This window comes from Sapajus apella, unplaced genomic scaffold (assembly GCF_009761245.1).
Source record: "Sapajus apella isolate SASKATOON/1434 unplaced genomic scaffold, GSC_monkey_1.0 scaffold60, whole genome shotgun sequence".
In the NCBI taxonomy this organism is placed as follows: Eukaryota; Metazoa; Chordata; class Mammalia; order Primates; family Cebidae; genus Sapajus; species Sapajus apella.
The window spans coordinates 2,747,948-2,770,459 of record NW_022437000.1 but is presented as its reverse complement, the minus strand read 5'-3'; the positions used below and the strand labels follow the sequence as shown (position 1 = coordinate 2,770,459).

The following is a 22,512-nucleotide window of genomic DNA, read 5'->3' as shown; positions in this document are numbered from 1 at the left end:
ATCTGCCATTACTTACTTAGCAAGGTTACTATTTCTGGTGTCCCATTTTTATTCAGGTCTTGGAAAACTCACTACATTTCTGCTGATACTTTGGAGTGCTCTTTTCCTAGGGTCTGTTTTTTTTTTTTTTTTCAATAGGAACCCTCTGAGTTCATATACAAGTGGCTCTGGAGTCTGGATATTTGTCCTCTTCTGCTCCCAGTAACACCCCAGGTACTAGATTCCACCCCAGTCTTATTGTTTAGCACATTGCCAGACTATAACCACTCTCTTGTGTGAGGACAGACTGGCAGATTTCAAAGAGCAGAATCACAGAACTCAGAAGAGATTTGATATATTGTAGACTGATCCTTTTATCTTATAAATGAGGAAATGAAGGCAGACGTGTAAAATGACTTGCTCAGGTCAGTGAGGTAGAGCTGGGGCTAAAAACTAGATCTGCTACCTTTTAGTCCAATTCTTTTTTTTTCTGACATATTTGCATTGAATTTTACTAGAACTTTATAAGAAGTTGATCAGACTTCCCCCACCTTGTACATCCTGTAAATTTCTTTAGGGCCATGGTGTTACCCAAATGTGTTACTGAGGCCCTTTTAACTTCTCTTCCAAGTTGTAAAGTATAAATCAGTACACCTGGAGAAATTATACCTGTTTGGATGTTTGTTGAATGTTCATTATCTTGATATCCTCGCAGTGGACCTCCAATACATGTTGAGTCAGTTTTGTAATCCGGATTGAATTTAAAAAGTGGGAAGATGATTGAAGCTTTTTGTATAAACACAAATATCCTCAGTTGTCCACTTGGCAAATGTGCAGTCCACCCTCTGCCAATGGAGACGATCTTGAATATCCTTAGGGAGATATCTGGCTTGATTCGACTGTGTGGAAAGCTTTTAGCTGAAATAGTCCTCTGAAGGCTCTTAGGGAAAGGACATCTTCAGGTAGCAACACATTGTTGATGCCAGCCCAGCCTTCTGGTGTCTCGAGGACACCCTGGATGGCTGTGAGGGCCCATTCTGAGGTCAGTTCTGGCTTTAGCAGCTCTATTTATTCATTGCAAAATACTTCAAGAGTTATTAAACTTTTCTAGGCCCGGGGTTTCTTATCTGCAAAATGGGGTGGTATTGAGGTATTGGTGTGCTAGTTAAAGGGAAGTACTTGGGTTATTACCTAGGACATAGTATATTTCTAATAAATGCTTGCTCCTGTTGGAGAGCTACAATGGGGTTTGAGTGACTGTGGCACTTTATGGATATCCTTTGTGTCTCAATTCCCTTATCTGTAAAATGGGAATGATAAAAGAATTTGCTTTATAAGAGTGTTGCAGAGATTAAATGAATTAATATCTGAAAATGATTAGTATAGTGCCTGTCACATCCTAACATACATATACATATGCTAAAAATATTAAGGATTATTATTGCTATGTGAAACGTTTAGTCTGATAAATAGTACATGGTGTCTTCTCAGTAAATGGTACCTCTTATTAGTCTTACTTTTATTTCTTCTGTTTCAGAAGAACTAGTTCATAAAAGTAAGTGGTACCAACATTTCTGGATATTGCACAGAATATAGTTTTATAAACCCAAGGTATAAGCCACTTCTCGTGACTCCATTTTTTGTTTTTTTTTTTTTTTTTGAGACGGAGTTTCGCTCTTGTTACCCAGGCTGGAGTGCAATGGCGCGATCTCAGCTCACCGCAACCTCCGCCTCCTGGGTTCAGGCAATTCTCCTGCCTCAGCCTCCTGAGTAGCTGGGACTACAGGCACGTGCCACCATGCCCAGCTAATTTTTTGTATTTTTAGTAGAGACGGGGTTTCACCATGTTGACCAGGATGGTCCCGATCTCTTGACCTCGTGATCCACCCGCCTCGGCCTCCCAAAGTGCTGGGATTACAGGCGTGAGCCACCGCGCCCGGCCTCGTGACTCCATTTTTAAGTGTCAAACAGAATCTGTGTATTAGTTTCTTAATGCTGCTATAACAAATTCCCACAGATTTGGTGGCATAAAGGAGCACAAATTTACAGTCAATCCACTCTGCGGGTCAGAAGTCTCCTATGGTTCTCACCTGGCTAAAGTGAAGGCATCAGTGGCCTGCATTCCTTTCTGGAGGTTCTCAGAAAGAGTTCATTTCTTGATCACTTGGGTGTTGGAAAAGTTAGGATCCATGTGGTTGAGATCGAGTTCTCTATTTCCATGTTGGCTGTCAGCTGGAGGTCTCTCTGATGTTCTAGAAGCCTCTCTACCATCCTTGCCTGTGGTCTGCTACATCTCAGAACCAATAATGGGGCATCAGATTCATGTCGTGCAGCCATCTCTTTGACCACAACTGGGAAATTTCCACTTTTAAGGCCTCTTATGATTTGGTTGGCCCGCTTTATACAATTAGATTGGACCCAGAGAATACCCTAGGTCATTCAGGATACTCTCCCCATCTCAAAGTCCTTACCCTTAATCACATCTGCAGTGACTTCTTTGCCATGTATGATAAAATGGGCACAGACTCTGAAATTAGGATGTGGACATATCTGCAGGGGGTGGTCTGTATTGTACATACAAGTTAGAATGTAAAAATATATGACTCTGGCTTTTTTCTGATAGATTGTGGATAATTCAAATTAAGTATGCCATGTACTCCAAATTTCATTGTTCAAAAGGTTAAAAGGCCTGAACACCTTGAGAGTGGGTATGCTAATTTCTTTCTTCATTCTTTTGGCCTTCTGGGCCCTTGAGACATACTTACTTCATTATTACTTTTTAAGCAATGTTTTCAGCACATGGTCTTATTTTGCAGAAGCTCCAGCTTGGTGGTGTAAAAACCCCTTTTACCTTGTCAAAAGCTGACTGTCCATTGATGAGCTTCTGCTAAAAGATCAAATTCCAAGGTCATGATTTTCATGACATCCTTTTCTGTAGTGCCCTGTTCAGCCTGTTTAATATCCGACTTTTTCCAGAAGGCATGTTTCTTCTCTTTGTCTTTCCCTCCATCATCGGCCTTGTCTCCATCATAATATGTTTTCCCTGCCTTGCAGGATGTATGTGTGTGCTTATGGCTCCCACCGACCATGAGCTCCTCCATAGCTAGGATTTGTTTTTAAACCTCTTTGTATCCTTAGCACCTAATACAGTGGCTGGTGGAAGATAAGCATGCAATGGATGTTGGTCGTATTCCAGTGTGCTGATTAAAAGATGAGTATTTGTCTGATCTGTCACTCAATAGTGATCTGTTGGCCAAAACCAGGATGCAAAACTTGGGGCCAGAGGCAGAGCCATAAATAGACACAGTTCTGGTACCCTAGGGGTTTACAGCCTAATTTCTAGGGAAGCATGAAAGCAGTACATCTCTGACAAAATGAGTCGTACATTCCCCATTAGGGGATGAATGCTAAATGCTTCATTTGAGGGCAGGGCAGGCCATTGAAATTATTTAACTTTTATCTCCTAAATGCTTCCCCAGAGCTTCAAAAGAGAAGCCAAATACTATCCTTGTGTGTGCTGTCTTCAATTTTAGATTTACAGCATTTCTTTTTTGTAATGTGTGATATATTAAGACCAGAGTAAACATTGGCAACATTAGTTGCATCTATAATTGGGTATACCCTATTTCATCTGTTTACTGGAATATCTGAAAATTGATTGCAGTTGACAATTTGGGTTCACTTGGCTGAGTTCACTCTCTGTAATATCACTCCAAGGAAGATGTCGTAAATCAGGAAGAAGAAAAATTAGTTTAGAATGACTGAACTCATATGTGGAATGATTTATGTTCAAATTTCTAGTTGGTTTAGCAAACTTATATAAGAAAGTAAAATACTGAAATAATTACAATGCTATTCTGATATTAACACCAAGCTTTCATCCTTAAGGCAAATATTTGTGTTTTAGTCCTGGTCTTGGTATTTTCTTTCATAGTCATGCCCTGACATTTTCTTTAAGCTTCTGTATTGTACATCTGTTTCTGTCCTAAGCAATCCACATTTGATTGGTTATTACTGTATTTTAAATCAGGGATATTATATTAACCACAGAAAATTATGCTGCTTATTTTTTTCTAAAGTTCAGGATTTAAAGTTTAAAGCCATCGGAGCTCTGTTTTTTTTTTTTTTTTAAACAGGCATTTGTGCTATTATACAACTTTATTGAAATATTGATATTTAGGGCTCTACTGACAGAAGAAAAAGTTAGCTAAAAGCTTTTCATAAAGACTCACAATCAAAACTCTAAGCTTTGCAGAAAGACAAAATCATTGTTTTATCTGTTTTATATACCCAATACATTTTCAAGGCTGAGTTGAATTTCTACACAATTTTCTTTGTCACAGACTCATGGCTTTTTAGGTTTCCTTTCCTTACAAATGGATTTTATATGCACACTATTTTAGTTATTTTTTTGCTGCATAATAAATTTCCCCAAAACTCAGTAGTTTCAAACAGGAATAAATATTTATCATTTCATACAATTTCTGTGGGTCAGGAATTCAGGAGTGTCTTAGCTGGATGGTTCAGGCTCAGAGCCTTTTGTGAGGTTGTGGTTAGAGTACCAGCGGAAGGCACAGTCACCTGCAGGTTGACTGAAGCTGGACCACCCTCTTCTAAGATAGCGCCAGCATTTGGATGGCAGGTTGGTGCTGGCTGTTGTTAGGAGGCCCCAGTTCTTTGCTAAGTAGACTTCATAGGGCTCCTTTTGTGTCCTCACGACCTAATCACTGGCTTCTTCTAGGTCGTGAGAGGATAATCTTAGTCGAAGGCAGATACCCCAGTGTCTTCTATGGCCAAACCACAGCTACACAAGTCATCCTATTTGATATGAGAGGGGCCCATAAAAGATTGTGAATGTCCAGGAGTGAGAATCGCTGGAGTCCCTCTTGGAGGCTGGTTATGACCACTGATTCCTTTACCTTACTTCTTAGGCCTATTTGGCTGAGTAATGGTGATTCTGCAAAATTTGAAAGTAAAACTTCAATTTATTTAGGCTTGAATAGAGAACCCATGTTAGGAAGCATCAGGAGCTGGTAGAAGGTAGGGTTAACAGTATTGGATATAGTAGGGCTGAATTCATGATTAGAGTAGCAACAGGAATCTGGGACAGGAAGACAATTCTAAAATAGAGTAGGTATTGAACCAAGTAGCCTCTTAACGTAGCTGCTTCCTTTAAGCAAGAAGTTCATGGGGTGCGGTAGGAAGACAGGGCTCTAGAGACTGGATTTCAGAGAAGAAAGCAGGTATATAACTTGCTATTTATCTTTAGAGAGAATAATGTAATAGGCTTTTCTTGTTTGTGTATATGATGATGATTTGGGTTCAGTAGTGACTTGGAAAACTGATTTTAATAACTTGAACATTTGCATCAATAAACACCAAACAACTTTTGATTGAAGATATGCTAACTCTAAAGTCACAGCATCCATTTTGCAATGAATAATGAAGATATACTGAATGTCTCAAATCCCTGTTGGTAAATTTGTTGCTTAGCAATCTACACAGCTTTTTGAATCTAAGTTGTCATTCAGTGTTTTACCTACTGTGTGCAGTTTGAATTTTAAAGACACTAATTGCAGATGCTTATTTAGTGTTTAATGTACACTAAGGCTATTATCTAGGTTTATGGCAGCGACACAACTATAATATACATAGAATCAATTTATAAAAACGAGATGTGAAGTGAAGCAGGCTCGAGTGTCTGTCTCAGGTCTACCACATTACTAGCTACAGCTGTGGGACATTTGGTGAGCCGTCTGATTTCTGTTAGCCCTAACTTTCTTATTCATAAAATTAGGGTTTAAAAGAACCTACCTCAAAGATTATAGTGAAAGTTTAGTAGACAGTACTTGCCAAATACTGAATGTACCTAAGAGATGGTGAAAACTCAATAAATGTTAGATCTTATCATTCATATAAATATCTTTTTAAAATTTCAATTCAATCATTTATTTGACAATTCTTTATTGATTTCCTTTTATGTACCTTTTATTTACAGTTTTGAAATCTGTGAGAAGGAACTGAAAAAATGGTAAATCCCTATCCTAATGGTGTGTTTACAACCATAAAGTAAGCACAAAAATACAAAGTGTTTAAGATGGTGATAAATTCTATAAAGAAAATAAAACAGAAAAGGAGGAAAGCAAGTGCCGCCAGGGAGCAGATGCTGTGTTGTGTAGGATGGTTAATGAAATCCTCGCTGACATTCGCCCAGAGGACCGAAAGAAGTGGTGGAAAGAGCATACACCAGGCAAAGGGAGCAGCCAGCGCAGAGGTGCCGAGGTGGGAGCATGCTTGGCTTTAGTAACATCAGGGAGTCCACTCTGGATGGAGCAGAGTGAGTCGGGGAGAAAGTGGTAGGAGGACGATGTCACAGAAGCAGTGCCCAGCTCATTAAGGGCTTTGTAGGTCAGAGTGAGGGGTTCGCCTTTAACTCCTATGGGACAGAAAGACCCTGAAGGGTTTTGTGTGAAGGTGTGGCATGATCTGACTTATGTTTTATAAGGAGCACTCTGGCTACCATGTAGTAATAGATGGCAGCAGCCAGATTTAGAATGAAATATTAGAGATTGTCCAGGCACAAGATAATGGTTGGGTGGACGAGGGTGTTTTTGGTGGAGGGAGTAGAAAGAGGTCAGATTCTGGGCATATGCTGAAAGTAGGCTTGACAGGATTCAAAGATCATTCCAGTTATCTTGGCTCGAGCAACTGGGCAGAGACAGTTACCACTTACTGAGTTTGGGAGTTTATGGGAAAATATCTGACCATCGGGAGCAAATATCTGCGTGCAGACATGCAAAGTTTAAGAAGCTTTTTAGAGATGTCCAAGTGGAGGTGGTGAGCAGACAGTTGGATTTCTGAGCCTGGAATTTGGGGCACAGGGTGGCGGTTGGGGATGTGAATTTGGGAGTTGTTAGTAATTGAATCCATGGCTCCACCTGGAAATCAGTGTAGATAGTGACGAGACGTGGTTTGGAGCTGTGCCATTGGGCATGATGATGTTTACAGCACAGGAATTTGAGGAGGAAACTTGAAGAACCTCTGTTAGGAGGAAAAGCAAGAGTGATTTCTGAAGCCACATGGAAGAGTGTTTTAAGAAAGAGGGGAAATTAGTTATATCAGATGCTGCTGAGGTATCAACTGAGATATAACTGAGGATTAACCACTAATGTGTCTCCATCACAGTGAACTAGGTGCTCCGTTCAACACTCTGCAGAAAACAATTACATATTCTAGATATAGTGTTTTAAAAACTGTTTGCATTCACCTTGAGCTGGCAAGAAAGCAAAGAATACTCAAGGAGAAAAACTGCTGTGGTAATGCTCTTGAACAGGCAGTGTGAGGAAGGATCTGGGGTAGAGGTGGAGGAGGAGGCCCTATCTAAAAGTCTAGACATTTTGACAAAAGTAGCAGAAAGGAAGACAGACTGTCTGGGTGCAGATGCAGGTGGCTGTAAGATATGGTGGTGGGAACGTGTAGTGTTCTTACAATGATACTTCCTGTTTTTTCTCAGTGAAGGCAGAAGTAAAACCATTATCTGAGAGCAAAGGGTGTGTGTGTGTGTGTGTGTGTGTGAATTACTGGAAGATCTGAGAAGAAAGGAGGTATAGAATCATCTCCAGGGAATATTGTAAGATTGCCTTCCAGCACTAAAGGCCCACTTGAGGTTGGTAGACACAGATTGACAAAAAGTGTGCCCGTGGAGCTGCATGTTTCACCCAGGTGTGCTTACCTGCATGCAGGCAGAGGTGGAGTGGGCCCTGACTGGCAAGTCCCAGTTCAAAAGGAAATGGGTAAAGCAAGATGAGAGAGCAAGAGGGAGAGGACAGAAGCTCAGATATCAAAGCCTTCTCTTTTTCTGCTTTGTCATGGATTATAATCTACCTCCTTTATTAATTTATATTTTTCTCTACCTACCCCAGTTGCTGAGGAGCCCATGTTTTATTATTCAAGGTTTCCAACATACTCTTAGCAGGTTTTATTGTCTCCAAAGTAGAAAATCCATAACTGTCAATTGAATTGTGTTTTCCCATTTTTCCTAGTCATCATACATCAGCTACATTATGTGAAATTTTGTTGGAAACTCTTTTTAAAAAGTCAGCTCCATATACATATGTATAAGGAACTATTTTGTTCCAAAATGCTGCTTTTGATTATAGATATATCACCAAGGCTGAGGTAAATTAAACTTTTAACAATATGGCCAATTTTTTCAATTAAGTAGATGGCCGAAACTAAATATTTCAATAAAGCATTTGGCCTGATCTATTTCATTTGACTGTTTACATTTTATCAAATTGACTCATCGCTTGCCAATTTTCCACTTTATTTTGAGGAAAGCCTAGAAGATGAAAAAAAGACAACAGCTTAATAACCTTTTTCTTTTAAAAATAATTTCTATATAGCGATTATCAATTGAAAATTTTGTCAAGGTTAAAGAGGTGTGAGTGTGTCTGTGTGCATATTGGCAAGGACTTAGTAGAGTCAGGAAAATGTGGAATATAAACCAATTTAGATCAATGTTCTGTGGTGGGCAAAGGATCCCTAAAAACCCTCTCATGTGTGATTATGTGAAATATAAAAGGCTAACAACTAAAATAATTGCCTTTAGGTATAGTAATATATAACCTTAGTTAACAAATATGCACTGTATATCTTCTTGTGCCAGCTATGGTACTGGGAACTGGGTACAGTATGTCAAACAAATGGACAAACAAGTGTAATATTCTTACTATTATTTAGTTTAAAATCTGATGGGGTTGTAAATTACAGTCCTCAAGGAGATAGACTGGGCACACTTTGGTAACTGATTAGAGGTGAGGGGTTAGGGAGAAAGGGTTATAGAAGATGATACAGAAGTTTTGCTCTTGAGCAACTGAGAGGATAAGGTTGATGTTAATTTCTTTACGGAACACAAGAGGACTGTAACTCTGGGGAAAGATACTTTTCAGACAAGAATAATTTGCTGAGGGGTACATAGAGACATTTGTTTAGAAATGTCCAGCAGGGATTTGGTGAGACTCTCAAGGCATAGATTACACTTAACATGACAAGGCAGATCTGTATAATGATGCTGTAGTTTTCAGCTGGAGAGAAGGGAAGATTTGAGAAAGCAACAAGAAGGTTGGTGGGAGAGAAGAGTTATAAGCCAGGTTCTAAAGAGAAGAATGCTTATGGTTGCTCATTTATAAAACAATCATTTCTGGTATATTTTAGGTATATGGTTGATTCTAAGCTTTGAATATGAGGTTTGTATTTTCTTCACACAGCCAATTTTAAATTGTATGAGAATGTAGCAGAAACTAGAAGTGTATTTTAAAACTATGATTTTGGTGGTAAGACAGGTAGCTTAAAAATATCAGTTAAATAAAATTTAATTTCAAACACATGAATGATGAAATACACATATCCCAGAAGTTTGTTTAGTGATAAGATCAGCGAACTTTTAAAGGTTCAATTCAATTTTTGTGTTTAGTTTACATATATGTTTTTCTCTCATATTTGTTTTTACTCATATTTTATGTTACCCAAGTTGATGTGTTCTCAAAAGTCTAACCTTCCTAGGGCTTAGAGAATTTGTTTTGTGATGTCCAACTCATCTTTGCTTCTTTCCTCATATTGTGCTTTTAGTCTCAAGGTTAATGCTTGTAGGAAGCAAAGAAGGGAAAAGACACAGAGCTTTTGCCATCCTGAGACCTCGCCTCTGGGGCCTCCTCCTTCCTTCTGCCACCACCCCTTTCCCTCTCCACCTCCTGCTGTCCAGCCAAGTCCTCTTGCCTAAATTGGGAAAGGTGCAGGTAGAAATTCACGCAGCCCCAGTGGTTCTATTCCTGTTTGATTTTCCTCTTGATCTCTTGCCTGCTTGCTGGCCGGGATTTCTGACAATGGTATACTCACAGTGGAAACAGAAAAGGTCCATCCAAACCACAGGCTGAAATTCTCTTGACCTTTAAATGTGCACATTGCTTTATCCTAAGAAGCACTGCTTTTGGATTGTTTGCACTGCTTTCTATTCTTAAGGTTTGGTTGCATCCATTTTGACTTCCCTGGATTGGTTTCTCAAGCATAATTTTCATAAATACCGTCTTTAAAAAATTACTTCTTCAAACCTTACTTCAGGCTAAACCACCCTAATTTTTAAGAAGCTTTTTGTTTTCAGCGAACAGCTGAATTTGTAAGTAGCCATTGAATTTCATTCGTTGTATCCTGGGAGCATCTTGCTCTTCCTTTGCTTCGAAATCCTAACAGCTTGGAACTATTCAACTTTGAATAGAATGAGTTTTCTAACGATGTGGAAAAAACTGCTTTACAGCCATCATTGAGAAAGATAGATTCTGTTGAGGAAGGTAAAGTATGTCTTAGTGATCTTGCTTTCAGCATAAAATAAGAAACAGATTCACATCTAGTATAATCTCTCTAGTGCAGAATTTATTACCTAGAAGCCAAGAGAGAAGCACATCACATTTATTCACTTCTCATCTTTACTCCTACTTAGAATTCTTAGAAAATAGAGTCACTTAATTTTGAAGAAGTGATGTTGTTTTCTCAGCCACTGGATTTAAACAAATAAAACAACATTTTTAAGTTCTTTTGTTCTTGGGGATATTTTTCCTCCAGGTTTCACATGGCACTTTGCACTGTTCATCTAAAAAGCCACTTAACTAATTTGCTTCTTATAAGCAGCACAGTATAATTAGGCAATCACCCTTGTGTCTAGAGTCCGCCAGGGAAAAAAGGTGACAGAAGTGCACAATGCATTTATTATAAAACAGTGCAAAATAAAAACCGGAGGTTACCAAATAAAGGAAACATAGCAAAAGACAAACTGTAAAATATTAACACGTAAAAGGTAAAATGAAAAATCATCTTTAATAGAATGGCTTTGTTAGTCAATTAGGATCAGGAGCAATGGGTTAATTGCAAACACAAATTAACAAAAATAGAGAGTAAAACAGGACAATTATTAAAAATGATACACACATACCTTAAACATTTCATTTTACATTAAACATATAAATGCTCATTCATCAGTACTTTGAGATAGCTCCACCATGTGTTCTTTGATTAGGTTTGAACTGATCTGAGTTCCTGCAGAAGTCACTCCCACGATCTATGATTTCTAATTTTGGTGTTTTTAAGTGGAACAGAACTTGAAGAACATAAGCAAGCTGAGTGCAGCATTCTTCTTGATTTTCATGACATTTTTTTCCCAATCTTTTATGGCATGAGAACACATATACTTAAATAAATACTCTTAGCCATTTGTCTCTGCCAGGTTTTGCCAAATCATCCAATCTATTTTTCATAGAAATAACTCTTTTGCATTTATACTTGTGATTTCAAAAACTCTTAACTTGCATAATGAAAATAACAGTACTATGAGTATAAATAAAATTAGGGCCATGTGCTGTTGAGACTAGAACTTCCCTGCATGGACAGTCTGTGAGGGCATCCCAGCCATGATGGCCAGCTTTCCATGGGCATCATCACATTGATCTGTAAAAGAGAAGAAATAAAAAATAGTTTTAGTTAATTTAATAATACAATCATGAATGACTTCCTGGGATCAAGCAATCCTCCCACCTCAGCTTCCTGAGTAGCTGGGACTGCAGGTTCACATTACCATGCCTTGGTAATTTTTTTTTATTATTATTTTTTTTAAATAGAGATAGGGTCTTGCTATATTGCCCAGACTGGTCTCAAACTCCTAGGCTAAAGCAATCCTCCAGCTTCAGCCTCCCAAAGTGCTTAGATTATAAGCATGAACACTTGTGCCTTTTAAAATTTGTAATAAACCTTTTAATTCAGAATAGTTTTAGATTTACAGAAAAATTGCAGAGAAAGAGTACAGAGAGTTCCCATTATATCCCACACCGTTTCTTCTTACATAGCCTCTTATGTAAGTATGCTGCATTTGTCATAACTAATGAACCAATATAACTAATAAGCAGTATAACCAATATAATAATATAACCAAAGCCCACAATTTACTAGGATTTCATTAGTTTCTACCTAAAGTCCTTTTCCTGTTCCAGGACCCCATATAAGATACCATGTCACATGGAGTTTTCTGTCTTTTTAGGGATCCTCTAGACTGTGACAGCATTGCAGACTTTGCCTGTTTTTGATGGCCTTGACAGTTTTGAAGAGCCCCGGTTCAAGTATTTTGTAGATTGTTTCTCAGTTTGAATTTTTTGGATATTTTCTTCATGTTTAGAAAAGGATTATGGGTTTTGGCGGAGGAAAATCCAAGGTAAAATGCCAGCCTTGTCCCATCATGTGATGGTTATCTACCAATACTGTCAATATGACTTATCACCGTTGATGTTGACCTTGAGCACCTGTCTGAGCTAGCGTAGTCATTTTACTCCACTGTAAATTTACCTTTATTTTTTGTTATTGTTGATTATATGATTCTAATAGATAGATCATGTTTAAGATAACTTCTGCTGTATTTGTGATTTTTATGCTGGGATAATTTACTATACTAAACTGGGAACATGTAAATTATTTCAACTATGTTCTCTCCATGATAGAATCCAAGAGTTTGGCCTCTTCATGAGGCTTTCATGAATAGATGAAAGGAGTGCACTTAACATTGTCTTAGCACTGCTACTGAATTCTCGTTTCCCTGGGTTGTTTCACATTTCTTGAGTTCTGCATCTAACTGATGTAAAGACAGTTTCCAAAGCTGCTTTTTTGGGGGGAAGTGGTTTGGAAGGAAAAATGGAGCACTGTGGATGCAAAATTGTGCTTCTACAGTTGTGTGATTTAGGTCTTCATGTTCAAGACTATGCCATTCTTTGGTTGAGTTTTAGTTGAATCTGTGGTTAGCATTTCGATGACAATTTAAAATTTTTCTAACTACTCTTGAGTGCACTTAGCAAAAATTTACTTGCTAATTGCCTTGCAGTACATCAGGGGATGATCAAGGCCAATCAAGAGTCTGTTAGTCCATTGCCCTGTTCTGCAGACTGCCCCGAAAATACAAAGTGATTCCAATGTGGTGTGGAGAGGGGTTTTGTGCACCAAGCTGCAAACCACGATAACTCATAATCTTATACTTTTCAGAAGAAGTTGCAGAAAAGCTAAGAAACAATTTTTTAATGAAGAGCCAGACTCCTACACTATGTCAATCTATTGGAAAACATTTTAATATAGAACACAAAGAGATCTCTAGAACTCAGAGACCATCTGTTGTCTTTGTGGGCCTGGGAGACATGATGAAAAATGTCACAAAAACTTCGTTTTACCTAAATATCTGTGAAGGGGATGCAAAAACTTTTCATGGTGGAGTTGAAATTTACTTACCTTACTTAAATAACAGTGGTTTTCTAATAACCTTCCTAAAGGAACTGAAATAGTGGTTCTGATAGTTTAAACTCAATCCTATACTATCAACATTAAGGTAAAACAAGACTGAGGCAGATTCTTCTGTTTTTTTTTTTTTTTTTTTTTTTTTTTTCTTCTATAGTTCAAAAGGACTTTATTTTTCAACTCCAACTTAGGTGGATAGGGAACTCAGGAATCTATTTTCTCGATCTCTGTGTCATCTGGATGGCCTCGGTGTGAACTTGACCGAGAGCTGCTGAATGTTGTAAATATCTTACTGCCCATTCAGACATTATTTTATCGTTTCTGTCATTGTCTTGGTCTCTGCCCAATGTTGAGGTATTTGCTTCCACTAATAGGGTTGTATGAAGTAAAGTGTTTTGAGGGAGAAGCAACATGGTGCTGTGAAAACACCTTTGGAAAGAAAATCCTACGACTTGGGCTTTATGTTTCTCTCTGGTACTTCTAATTCTACAATCCCAGGCAACATCCTAGCCTTTGATTCTCAGTGCCCTGGGGGAGAATGAGGGAAGAATTATGTCTACTCTACTGACCTTTAGAAAGTTAGTTTTAGGATCTATTGTGTAATAATGGTGCAAAGGTATCACAAAGCACACTGTACTGTATAAGTCAAAGGACAAGAAAAAATTTAAAGCTGCTAAGAAGGGTCAAGGAAAAGTCTAGAGTAACTGGAGGAATCCTCTTTGTCTACATCACGAACCATTAGAGATCACAGTGCATGGTGGAGTGAAGAGCTACACTGTTCAAAAAATGTTGATGAGAGGGACAGAGAAGAAAGTGAATTTGTAGATACTGTTGAGAACATCTCCATGCCCAAAACTTAGATAAAAATGCACTCCAGTGGCACCAGAATCCACAAGAAGTACAAATAACTGAGTAACAAATGCCTGGTGATAATCGTGATAATGATGATTAACCTACTGTAGAAGTTGGACAACTTGGCTTGTTTTTTTTAAATTATACTTTAAGTTCTGGGGTATGTGTGCAGATCTTACAGGATTGTCACAAAGGTATACACATCCCATGGTGGTTTGCTGCCTCCATAACATTGTCAACCACATTAGGTATTTATCCTAATGTTATCCCTCCCCATTCTCTCCACCCCCTGCTATTCCTCCCCTAGCCTCCCATTCCCGCAACAGACCCCAGTCTGTGATGATCTCCTCCCTGTGTCCATGTGTTATCGTTGTTCAACACCCACTTATGAGTGAGAACATGCAGTGTTTGGTTTTCTGTTCTTGTGTCAGTTTGCTGAGAATGATGGTTTCCAGCTTCATCCATGTCTCTGCAAAGGACATGAACTCATCGTGTTTTATGGCTGCATAGTATTCCATGGTGTATATGTGCCACATTTTCTTTATCCAGTCTATCATTGATGGACATTTGGGTTGGTTCCAAATCTTTGCTATTGTAGACAGTGCCACAATGAACATACGTGTGCATGTGTCTTTATAATAGAACGATTTATAATGTTTTGGGTATATATCCCATAATGGGATTGCTGGGTCAAATGGTATTTCTATTTCTAGATCCTTGAGGAATCGCTACCCTGTCTTCTACAATGGTTGAACTAATTTACACTCCCACCAACACTGTAAAAGTGTTCTTATTTCTCCACATCCTCTCCCGCATCTGGGACAACATGGTTTTTATGGTTCTTTCTGGTTTTCAAATCCTATGGATGGCCAACTTAAAATAATCAAGCCAATTACTTAAAGTAATCCATAAATTCATGTGAGAAAAACAAATCAAAGTAGATATTTTAAAGTATTTTGGATAATAGCATTCACAATCAAATCACTTCAATTTTCAAGATGAGAACATTGACACAGAACTTACTCTGTGCCAGACATTGTTTTAAGTGTGATTGTAACTCATTTAGTCCTCACAGCAACCTTAGGAGGCAGATCAGGAAACTGAGGCATGGCGAGAGGCATCTTTGGATGACAGAAGCCAAACAGATGGTTCTGAGGGAGCCAGAACTTGGACAATGGCAGTCTAATTATACATACTAAGGAAAAGTGAAACTGGAAGAGTTTCACTAATATTATCAGAAGAAAACAGCAATTTTGACCATTGCAGAAACAGTGGAAATAAGAAAGGAGGGGAGGGCAAACAGAAATTGACAATCTAGTTATAGCAACTACTCAGATATTCAAACACAAGTGACAGAGTTCCAGCCAAGGGAATGCTATGGAATTAAAATAATGCCCTTGGAATTAATATTTGGAATGTATTTATTTTTAGAGATAATATGAGATAATTTCCTTGCTCAGATTGAAACTTTTTTTTTTTTTTTGAACAAAGCAGTCTTAGTAGTTTTCCTAGTCATTCAGGATATATGTTTTTTTTGGACCAAATAGTCTTCTAGAAAAAACAGCAGAAGATGAAGATTAAGCAAGGGAGAAAAGGCCTGTTATTTTAAGAAAATTAATTGTTAAAAAGTCATAGGAAAGACATTTTATTCGAGTAAGTATGTCTTCCCAGTGACTCGAGTGCTTTAGTTGTACCAGATCATTCATAGATTTATGCCATAAGATTTTGACTAATGAAGCCACTTGTATTATGATTGCATAACAACTGCTGTGTTTAGTTTGTTAATTTTTGCCTGGTGTTTGTGGATGTTAAGTGTTTGTCCATGTTTTCATATTCCAGATTTTAGGTTTCTATTTCAACATCTCCAGCCCTGAATACTCGTGGAAAATTGCTGTACCTATGACAGGTTGCATGATTTTTCCCCCTCTGTGCGCTCAATTTGTGTATTATTGTATCAGATGACATTTTGAATCAAGTGCTGCTAGTACCAAGCTGCTGTCATCAGCTGATGCCAAAAATATTCGTTATAACACTTCTCAGCATGCAAGCGAGAGCACTTCAAATCACACAGACAGAATTTCTAGCCATTGTTCTTTTCTTTTTTGCTTATTATACAGCAAAAAGGATCAAAACAAAAGGGGATTTATTAGAAAATAAGTCTTCAGTAAAATGTTGTGAAACATGAGATGTATTGTTTGTGAAGGTCGAGTGAAATTCAGTACTGCATTATACATACGGCCTCAGAGGCCTATTTGCCCCTTCTTTTCTCTTTTCCCAAATGTTTCTCAAGTGGCATCTTTTTTTCGGGCTTTGATTACATTAAAGTGCAAACTTTTTATCCATCTGGAAATAAGCAATACTGTCAACAGAGAACCGGAAAATGAAAAGTGCCGCTGGCCATAGGCCTTCTCCATGGCCTCTTTATGTTGCTGTGCCGATCAGGACAAATGCAGTACCCATGGTAGCAACACGGAGAGTGAAAATCTGTGTTCTCCAAGGGAAGACAATTAAAAGACAAATTCCATCAGGAAAGTTTGTCATTTTCTGATATTGAGAGTGGCTGAGCTTGCACCTATCAGCAAATTTCATATAAATTAATTCATTTTACAAAGTGAGCGCTGAAACTTGGAAGCCAACTGACATGATGCCAGGGATGGCATGGCAAGGAAGAGAGAGCCTTCATGGCAATTTTGAATACCTGATTTCTTGCTTTCATTGTCTTCTCCAGGAGAAGAAACCCAGAGCCTGCTAATTGTGGGGTAAGGGGCAGGAATGGATACCAGAGATGGTCAGTGGGATGGCGAGAAAGGAGCTGCAATTTGCTAATCTTTTTATTCCTACGGACGGTCAATCATCTTGCTTTCCTTATTCATGGATCCTGGAGAGACTTTGAGCAAAGGGCTGGTGGAGTCCTGCAAATGTGATCTTCATTTCAGCTTGATGAATACATACCAAGTGCTCTTTAAATCTGTGGTTCCTGCACAAAGTGCTGTGACCTCAGGCTAATAGAGAGGTCCAGATGTCACATGTGCCAATTAGAAAGAAATGAGGACCACTTCTATGACCCACTGTGTTCAAAAGAGACACCAAAACCACCCGTTGGCGTTTATTGCTGTCTAATACTTGACCTGTCCTTTTCTTTATTATGGGGACTGGCTCCATATTTTAAAAACTGTATTCATAAAAAGTTATTTCCCATCCTGCTGAGTCTCAGGCCCATTGTTGTAGGTGAGGTGGTTTCTTTTGTTTGGTATATAACATTTTGCTGACTTTCGACTTGGATATTGCAAAGGCTTACCCAAAACCCTGAAGGAAAAGCTAAGAATTTATATTTATTAAGCACTTGGTAGGTGTCTGACACTGTAGTAAATATATGTGAGAGCCCAGAACAAGCTGATGTCCATGTACGTATGTTTAAAAAATATAATGAACTAGTCTTACCTGTGAAAACTGCTTCAGATACTGATCTCACTCTTTCCCATTACATCTGACATTCTGGAAGATAATATCCCGAAAGATTTGTTCTCAAGAATAACAATACATTAAAATCTCCTGCTTTGAAATTATTCTTTTTTTGTTGTTGTTGTTGTAGAGTATAAGTTAGGAAATGTTTGGCAGGTAAAATCAGACTTCCTCTAAACCCTGTCAGTTTTTGTCAATCCATTCTAAATTCCTGAAAAGCAGCCCTTTTATTAACAGTGACTGTGAAGCCCCACCAGACCCGGGCTTTCTCGAGTGGCATATAATCAAGCTGTTTTCAAAAATTTATCAGCAAATTTCTGAGATGATGAAAGATAAGAGAATGAGAAGGCTGATTTAGTACTGACCCCTGGTATATGTTAAATCATGAAATGCAAGCCAGAAGAACAAATTGGCAGGGGCTCCGGCCAGCCAGCCATTCTGCAAGCACTTGGGATTGGGCAAAGTGAGAGTCCAGGTCACAGACAAGGCCAGCTCTAATCCAGATAACTGTGGAGTCAGCATTAATGTGCTGACTCACTGCAGTGACTCTCAAGCATTTCTCTTATCCTTTAAATGCTTCCAAGTTTTGTGCTTGTGGACACCACAGGCATCATGTGGGCAAGAAGGAGGGTAGGCCTGGGGTCCTACAACAGGTGGTAGGACCCCAGGTAGTAGGACCCCATTGCCCCTTCGAGGTGGTAAGAACCATAGCATAGGAGGAGTCAGGGCAGAGGTGCAGACACCTTCCTGGGGCCTGCTGAATCCTTTCAGGTATACATGGCTGCTGAACTCTGAGCTCTTTTTTGCCAGTCTTATTCTTAAGATATGATTTTATTTCAATTAAGTCTTTGACATTCTTTCTTTGGTTTCCTCAGTAGAGCATACCCCGCAGCATGGTGTTGTGTGGGAACTCTCAGCTTGGTGGATGCTGATTTTTCTGGTTCTAAGAAATTTTATTTATCAACCCATCTATTTTAATTTATACCTATGTAGTTATTTATTTACTTTAGTGATTAGAGAACTGATTCTTGACACAGGGAAGACATACCCTCCTTTAAGCTTCTCCTAGCACCGCTGTGAAAACCTCCACACTTCTTTTCCTTCCAAATCCTATCAACATGTTAGCAAGTTCCTCTCTGCCTTCTGCTGAGAACTCAAAATATAGTTTCTTTACTCTGAAGGTAGGACCAAACCCAATGTATAACATTCCCAGGGCGATATTTGTAAAGATGGTTTCCAAAGAAGAAAGGCTTAATTGTAACTTGTAAATGATGCTTCATGAAGGAATGTAGGTAATTTTATAAGATTGTTTTGAGTTAGTTGGTAGAAATAATTTCAACAACGTGTGGTTTTAGAGCAGTGCACAAGAAAAATGCAGCATACCACCTATAAAATACTATTGCTCCATTTAAATGTTTTGTTTTGATTTTTTCTTTTTATGTGAAAGTGATACAAAGTGAATAAGAATAACATCGTTTTTCAAAATATTATTGGTTATAGCATTTGCATTTGGTTTCTGCAACATCTTATGCTCCCCTAAAGAACAACTTAAACTACACAGGTTTTTATAGGTCCATAGAGTAGGTCTCACAAAGACAGAGTTATCCTTTGCTGCTGGAATGCCATTTTGTAGGCATGGTAGCTGTGGCAAGGGCTGGTGACAATTGCGTAGGATGAAAATGACTATGTGATTTAAAGGATTCTGGAGGGACACAGCAATAAATCTGCTCTGGGAGGAGTGACAGTAGCCCTGGACCTAGCTGAGGGCTGTACGCTATCACTGACTCCAGACTAAAGCTGAAGACCACAGCCAAGTGCTGCATATGCAGAGGGACACAATGCTACATTGGGGCTGGGCTCAGGCACAGCACTAGAATTTAGTGGAAAAGTTGGTAGTTGGCACCAGGACAAAGTAGATCAGGTCCAGAGAGCCAAAGTTATGTTTCTCTCAATCTTAGAGACTGTTGACTGTTGCACTCAGACTGCTCCAGGAACGTAGCAGTGACAATTTTGATAATGTGCTATGTGGCTTGTTTCCATTTTGTCTTAGTCTGCTCAGGCTGCTATAAAACATACCCTAAGATGGGTAGCTTATAAGCTAAACAGAAATTTATTTTCCAGTTCTGGAAGCTGGGATGTCCAAGATCAAGGCACTGGCAGGGTGGGTGTCTGGTGAGGGCTCACCCTCTGGCTCATAGACCATGCCTTCTCCTTGCTTCCTCAGGTGGTAGAAGGAATAGGGAGCTGTCTGTTTCCTTTATAAAGGCACTAATCCCATTTGTAAGGGTTTCACTCTCATGACCGAAGCATCTCCCAAAAGTGTCACTTCATAATCCCATCACCTTGGGGATTAGACTGTCAACATGTGAATTTTGGAGGGACATAATCATTCAGTTCATTGTACCATTTGGACTATTTAACTGAGCTTTTCTTTGAAAATTAAGTCCCTTTCTAAATATCCTGAATTTAATAGAAATAATTTACCACTTTAAGTCTACCATGTTTTGACTTAACTAGACTCTTAGAGAGAGAGAAAGAGAGAGAGAGAGAGAGCAGGCAACAAAATCATTCACACACAAACAAGGTAACCATGTTATTAAAAGAACCACAAATTATTTAACAGTGATTCATCCTCTAAGCATGGGATGAGCATCTGCGATGTATAGAGCATTGTCTAAGGCCTGGGCCTATGTTGGAAAATTGAGAGATGACATAGAATCTGTTCCTATGGGTATGAAAGTCTAATACAGGGGTCAGTAAACTACGATCTGCAAGCCAAACCTACCTGCTACTGGTTTTGGACAGCTCACAAACTAAGACTGAAGAGCACCTTTATATTTTGTGTTATATAAACAATTATGTGAATTAAATTTAGGTGTACAGACACTGAAATAAAATTTTATCAGAGCATATCCATCCTTATTCTTTGACATATTGCCTATGATGGTTTTCACGTTATAATGTCCAACTTGAGTAGTTACATCAAAGAACTTTTGGTACACAAAGCCTAAAGTATTTAATTTTAGCTCTTTACCAAAGGAGTTTCTATGGGTTTTCTAATGGGCTAGAAAGCCATTAATCAGATTATCACATCATTAAAATTAAGCCTGTAGGAAAAGCTGGGAATGAATGGTGTATCAATATATGAATGTGTATAATGAGATCTAGAAATATAGTTAAGGCAAGCAGACCCACGGTGGCATTAAAACCTTCATCACTTTTTGTTAATTTTTTACAGGGCTTACAAGAGACCACACTCAAGGAGTGATGAACAAATTGTAATTGGTAACATAATTCTAGTAATACTAAGTGTTGAGGAGTTTCTGACTGAATCCATACCTCTCTGATGTTGAAGGAGTTATAAGGCAAATGGTCAAGAAATCAGTTTAGTGACATCCTATAATGCCCAGGCTTTCATTGGCTCACTTTGGCATTTATTGGTTCTCCAACTGAAAAAAAAATACAACCTGACAAATTCAGAGAATATAGAGAAAAATGTTGAAGGATAAAAGCTTTTAAAAATGAGAAAAGAGGGGCAGGTGTGGTGGCTCATGCCTGTAATCCCAGCACTTTGGGAGGCCAAGGCAGGCAGATCACTTGAGGTCAGGAGTTCGAGACCAGGCCAGCCAACATGGCGAAACCCCATCTCTACTAAATATATAAAAATTGGCTACACATTGTGGCAGGCGCCTGTAATCCCAGATACTCGGGAGGCTGAGGCAGGACAATTGCTTGAATCCAGGAGGCAAATGTTGCAGTGTACCAAGACCATGCCACTGTGCTCCAGCCTGGGTGATGGAGGGAGACTCTGTCTCAAAAATAAAAATAAAAAATAAATTTAAAAAATAAGAAGAGCCATCACCTGTATGGATACATAAAACTATAGGAAGTGTATTTTACTCCACAAATAAGCTAAAAGTGTATGCTTTAGTGTCATCAAAGGACTTTTTAAAATTTATGAGAGTGATATTGTTTTCTGAGAGATTCAAAGTACTTGTTTTGTTTTCATTTGATGAATATTATTATGGAATAGTAGAAAAGTAAATCTCTTAGGCTGCACTTAGAATTAACACAAAGTTAACTCTTTGAGCCAGTTTTTTTTGCTAATTATTGTGGAATAACAGGATATGTGAGAATAAGGCTGTCCACTCAGTTGTGACAAATTGTTTTCACCAGTTTGCAATATACTTTAGTTCCCTGTATTACATAAACATGGCCACTTGATTATGATTGAGGATAATAAAAAAGCTAGATAAAATGAAGTCATTGTTTCAAAGTAGTATTGACATAAACTGTCATGGTCATGTAGAAGGGCCTTTGAATTTTTAGACTCTTAGACAGATCCAGCTTCAAAGGCCTCTATTCTCTGATGAAAATTCTTTTTATCATTCACCCTCAAAAGATATGAGTTCATTTGTGTGGCTTCAAAAGATTCTCATTTATTTATTGAAGAAACAACTGCTGAATGCCTACTGTGTGCTGGGCACTGCATCTGATATTTGGAATAACAAGATGATTAGAGAGTTTCTGCTGTGCTCAGGTGGTGGGAAGACAAAGGTTAAAAGGTGGACTCCAGTGGCCAGAGAATTATCCCCCCAAAGTTAAGTCTGTAATAAAGTAAGGGGTTTAGCATGGAAGTAAATGGAATAATATTGTATGCATACATTTTGTCTTTCACTTTTAAAATTTCATTTGAGGCCGGGCACGGTGGCTCAAGCCTGTAATCCCAGCACTTTGGGAGGCCGAGGCGGGTGGATCACAAGGTCAAGAGATCAAGACCATCCTGGTCAACATGGTGAAACCCCGTCTCTACTAAAAATACAAAAAATTAGCTGGGCATGGTGGCGCGTGCCTGTAATCCCAGCTACTCAGGAGGCTGGAGTGCAATGGCGCGATCTCGGC

The 22,512-nt window shown here is 38.6% G+C and overlaps 1 protein-coding gene and 1 long non-coding RNA gene across 4 annotated transcripts in view; both read left to right on the top strand.

Moving 5' to 3' along the window:
- Window positions 1-22,512, top strand: part of FGF14 (fibroblast growth factor 14) — a 689,306-nt gene that overhangs the window by 92,406 nt on the left and 574,388 nt on the right. The window lies entirely within an intron of this gene.
- The window catches only part of LOC116528893, a 23,434-nt gene continuing 2,847 nt past the window's right edge, over window positions 1,926-22,512 (top strand). The window contains exons 1-2 of the long non-coding RNA XR_004259261.1: window positions 1,926-7,551; window positions 8,421-8,436. This is a non-coding gene — a long non-coding RNA (uncharacterized LOC116528893). The remainder of the gene's footprint in view (window positions 7,552-8,420; window positions 8,437-22,512) is intronic.